Source organism: Phalaenopsis equestris, unplaced genomic scaffold (assembly GCF_001263595.1).
Source record: "Phalaenopsis equestris unplaced genomic scaffold, ASM126359v1 Scaffold000002, whole genome shotgun sequence".
Lineage (NCBI taxonomy): Eukaryota > Viridiplantae > Streptophyta > Magnoliopsida > Asparagales > Orchidaceae > Phalaenopsis > Phalaenopsis equestris.
This window is the reverse complement of record NW_018164444.1, coordinates 49,421,047-49,426,954: the sequence shown is the minus strand read 5'-3', so window position 1 is coordinate 49,426,954 and position 5,908 is coordinate 49,421,047.

Below are 5,908 nucleotides of genomic sequence, written 5' to 3'. Positions count from 1 at the left end.
CCAATATATATATATATATTAATATGATATAAAAAGTTTGAGTGTCTTATGCATGAGTGGAATACTTTTAAATGAATTAAGAATAGTAATATTTTTGGTATAAAATGAAAAAAATTGAAGGCTGGAGATGTAATTATTAAAATTTAGGTGTTAGATATGTAAATTTTATAAGAATAGTGTGACATGTTTGTAAATGCCCCATTTATTTATTCTATATAAAAAAAATTGAGAAATTTTATAAATATAAATTTTATATAAATACAAAAATTGTGTGGCAAGCATGTAAAAATATTTATATAAGTATCACAATATAAGGAAGTGCGGTTTTTGAATGGTTTTATGAATTTGAAAAAAAAAACAAAAAACAAAACCAACAAAACTCATAAATTTTTTTACTTCTCCGGTTTCAACTAGTAATGCTATAAATTCAATTTTCTAAGGAAGAATGAAGTTAAGTAATAAAAATTTTTAAATTTATATACATGATATTTATTTTAAAGTAAATTAGTTAATATATGTCACGGAGACGGCTTCGTTGGCAGGATAAAGAAGAAGAATGTCGCCCTTAGGGAGATAATTGGTGGTCGACAATGGTTGATGATCATCGACGACGATCGATAAAAGTAGACGGCGGTCGTTGATGATCAATAGAGGTCAGTGGTGGTGCTGGACTTCAATTCTTTATCAAAACTTCAAGTTTTTTTTCTCAAATCTCAAGTTCTACTCCGCATTTATGAGAGGAGTGAGCTCTAATTATAATGTTATGAGTGTAATTAATGCAGAAATATGAAATAATTTGATCGGACAGTCCGGAGAGATTCATTAATCAAACAACGTTTGATGGACATTTAAATGCCTTGACGATGTCGGAATTGAGCGAACTTGACCTCTTTGAATTTGTCTTGTCGAGACGCTCGATTCGATTATAAACTCGTCAGATTCCACATCCGTTTGACCTTCCAATTATGTTTAGAAAACTTTCAAAATTGATTTAAGAGCTTGATTGCGGCTCAATTTAGTTCAAACCGAATCAATGTTGGTACTATTAGGTCCGTCTCGTCGAGCTAGTCATTTTGACTATAAGTTCGTTGAAATCAAAGCATTGGATGACTTTTAATCAAAGTCTGAACATTCATTACTCAAAAGGTTGCTTCGAGATTCATGTCAAGCCTCGAGATTTATCTCAGATGATGGAGTTTTGTTGATGACGTATCAATAGTCATCCTTCTTCACTTACTAGCAAAGAATTTGAGTGAAAGTTTTTATTGATTAAAATCTTATCTTTAAATTTGATTGGTAAATATGTTATTAAATATTTTGCGCGATCGGTAAGTAAAATTCAAATAATTTAAATAATACATAGCACTCAATTCTTATGCATCTACTTATCTCACATATAAACAATGATTTTTAAATCAAAAGCATCCTACCTATATAAAAAAAAATGTAATTCATCCTTTTATACATCTTTTCAAACATAGGAAAAACTGTTTAGCTTGTAAATGCATAAAAATTGGGTGCTATGCATATAAATTTCCGTAAAATATAATATGTGGTATTCATCTAAATATTGAAAGAAGGGCATCTACATATATATACCACTCAATTCCAAAAAAATGGGATTTTTACATTCAGACATGCGTGGTCCAAGGGAATATCACTTTGATCTAAGGAACAATTCAATCTCCTAGCAATATCTTCTGATTGAATATAACATAAAAACTTTATAATATAAATGCATGTTCCTTCTTATTCCAAATTTGGGTTGATCTCTGTTGTTGCTGGACTTCAGTGCCTTTATTGTTGGGCAAATATTTGAGTACGTCTAACTGTACGCAGCGCTGCATACCTTGGGAGGTTATTCAGAGGGTACAAGGGGGTTATATCAGTGTTATACCCCCTTGTAACCTTCCTGTAACCTACCTGTAACCTACAAATAAGTTATGCGCTTATATAGTTTCGTAGCTACAGGTAAATTACAAGGAGGTTACATGGAGGTATAACATGAATATAACCCCCTTGTACCCTCTGAATAATCTCCGACATACACAGCGCTGCATACAGTTGGACGTACGCAAATATTTTCCCTATTGCTGACTGCTAAGTTCAAATATATTTTTTTTTCTTAGGCTTCATGACATGCGTTGTTGTGATTATATCGCTCTGTCTAACAATAATGATTCAAAATAATTATTGTTCGTTAACAATAATTGAAATATTCTAAATTATTTCTATAGTATTCGTGTGTTTCTTACTCTAGCGGGCAACATGAGAGTTGATTTCTATAGTGTGAATGAATTAACGGATGCCTTTTGCGGCATTTACATGCATACCACGAAATTCTTATATATTTACATATCTAACACCTAAACGTTCCTATTTTTATGTATGCTTCCTACTACATATGTTGATGAGAAAGGTGCAGGTTTATTCGATCAAAAATTTCCTTATATATGCCAAATGATCTTTTAGATTGATATAATTGGCCCAAAAAAACTAAGGAATTCTGATAAGCTCCAACTTCCAGCCATCTCATGTAGAGAAACAAGGATTATTGGTTCGGAGTTGTGAGTATATAAACAATTTAAGCACACTAAATTCTCTTTTCTTTTTACTCTTTCATAGGCCAATTTACCTGCAAAGATACTATTTCTACATGCCTTAGTGTTTTACTCTTTCATGCATTGAGAAACTGAGGAAGAAGGTTTGTTAGCATAAAGGAGAGATTAATACAAATTGTCGACTGAGATGAGGTAATTATAAAAATTGAACAAAAGCAAAACCTCACAAGCAACACAAATAAAAAACTACAAATTGAAGGATGCAAACCTTCACACCAAAAGATAAGGCAAATAAAACACCACAAAAATCATCAAATGCCAAAAATACAAATAAAATTCATTATCTTCTGATGTGAGGACATAAAGCTTCATTTAGTGAGTTTGTTCTAATCCACCCCTTCTTATTGGTAGTTTAGCTCTAAATCCAGTAGTAGAACTTGTGTGGTTCGATTCATTGGTGGCATTTTCAGGTTCTAGCACTTGCGAACTTTCTTGACTCAACGGATTCTTACAAGTAGTTTTATGGCGGCCCAAAGTCGGCATCGCCCACATTTTTGAATGTGTCTCTTCTTAGCGGCATTGCTCTCTAGAAAATTTTTAATTATGTTCTTTTTGGGTCTATCTTTTGGCCTTGAATTGTTAGGCACTCTAACGTATGTGATATCAGTTGACACATCCCACTACTCTTTTCCTAGAAGAGTTGATATTGGAACTTCATAAGCCAATTTATACCTACAAATGAAGCAAGGAAATAAATATCACACAATTTATTTGAAAAAAAATATAAATTTCATACGAGTTAACAACCTATAAATGTAGTAACAATAATGAACATAAGTGTGTCATAAAGGGTGCTCGTTGGAACCAATGAATGTCGTTGCATGAATGTATGGCAGGCCTCTAATTTACCATACTCTACAAGTACATTTTTTGGTATTGATATCAACTACACATCTTTCATGGCTCCCTTCAGCCTCAGCCTTGTAAGGTGTTGACAGCCTCACCATTAGCCGTTCTTTTTTACTCAATATTTTTCTCAAGTATTCACCAGCATATGGAACTAACTCACCCTTCTAGTTGTTTGCCTGTAGCTTTCTCTCCGCCTTAACTTCTATAAACTTTGCACGAATCATGTCAATTCAATCAACTACTGGTTTGCTTCTAGCTTCGCCAACCCAAGGATTAAATGATTCATCAATATTATTTGTATTATAATGATCCTTGAGCTTTGTAGAGAAATCACTTCTAGCCCACTTGTAAGATACATCCTGTAAATATGCATATACTTGTGGGGACATATAGCTCAACTCCTTCATAATAACATCAAATTTCTGCTTGGTATAACAATTAGATGCAGACCACACTAAGCTTGCAACTTTATCAGTGTCCTTATAATGAATTATTTTTTTAAGCATTCCATAAATGACGCATACATACTCCGTGTTTTGCATTTAAAAATACAAGCTTAATTGCTTCTCCGAGTCCCTTCTCCATGTCATATATGAAGGCTATCTTATGCTGCTCAGACACAATCACATGAACAAATTGTTCAAAAAAACACTGACATGCCTTCTTTGACTTTGTTTCAGCAGCAACAAAGGTCACAGGAAGCAATCCATCGTTTCCATCCGATGAAGTTGCTGATAGAAGAACACCCAAGTACTTAGATTTCAAATGACAGGTATCAACACCAATCAAATGTCTACACCCTGATAGAAATCAATCAATTGAGGCTTTAAAACAAACAAAAAATCTTTTGAAAGAAAAGTTTTGCTTACTAAAAGTGTATGAAATAAGAGACCCAGGATTTCGACTCAAAAGAACTGCTTTCAATGCAGGTACCCACTTATAATTATCATCAACCTATCTAAAAAATGTTACTCCTTGCTTCTTCTCTTATTCTCCATAATCTCATATACAAAAGTGATAAGTCATATAACTTCTCCAAAGTGTTATTTATCTATTTTGGAGGGATGTCAAAATTCCTTTTCATAATCTCTTCAATCTAATGAGCTACCCAGGAGGTTGTTGCTTGTTTATTGCATGTTTTGTTCACATTTGGGCATAAATGCCTTGGCTCAAATTTTCATACCTCAAAAAATGTTTCATCTACATATGTAGCAGCTCATACTCTCTAAGAGCTTCCATAATATGCACTTAAAGCAATGATGCAGGATCTATTGTTAACTTGAAATTTCAACCCAAAGTTATTTTTAATTGCAACAGAGCGGATAAATTTTCTGAAATGGTTTGAATCACGACAATGAACACTAACATTCAAGTTATTATCAACTACTATTTCTATATTTAGACGTTCCTCGATGTAAATCCCTCTCTTAACATTCTCATTATAGTTAAAGTTGATTGCGCACACTAATTATTTTATCAGCTACTATTTCTATATTAAGATGTTCCTCGATGTAAATTCCTCTCTTAACATTCTCATTATTGTTAAAGTTGATTGCGCACACTAACTATTTGACATAGAACCACCAATTTGAAGTTGTTGGCATTCTAAACATATCTCAAGGTCTCTTTGATTTTGTGTGATAATCACTACCACCATACTACCTATCCTTTATATTGAGCAACTATTTCCTTAACTTTAATGTCATTGGTGATATGATAATATTCTTTAGACGAAGTTTACTTTTATGATATCTCAGCTCAAAATCATGTCCTTTCAGCCAAGGGCATATCACATCAATATTCTCCTTTACCGTCTGTAAATTCACCAAGTCCTTTTGAATCGTAACTATTTCTACTTCCCACCATCATATCTCAATCTTGTTTGGCTCAGAGCTTTTGTCCAATATCCACCATATTTAAATGTACTTCGTAATGATTCATCTCGATCCGTAGTTAAATCCATCTCTACAGCTGGTTCACACAAGATCATCTAAAATAAAACAAATAAAATGATTATTGGTTAAGAAATTTATAAATACATTTGCAATTTTGAATTGAACAATAAGAAGCCCAACAATATAACTCCAATAAAAAAATAACTTTGTATAAATCTCTATCACCAATATGACAAACCTTCCTTTGTCAGTATTCTTCTTTCAACCTAAATTCATTTTATATCTTTCTACATTTCTTTCTCTGAAAAGTTAATTATTTATAGAGAAGTAACAACAAAAAAAATAAAATTCATACTTGTTGTAAGTAAAACACAAGACAAACAAATTTCATATTTGAATGAGAACTCGTGCTTCTATAAAACACAACACCAATAAATTTCATATTTGTTGTAAGTAAAACACAACGCAAACAGAATTGCACTCCGAAGAAACTAAAAGAAAAAATCTGAAATAAATAATCTATCAAATAGCCCTACGGCCTAC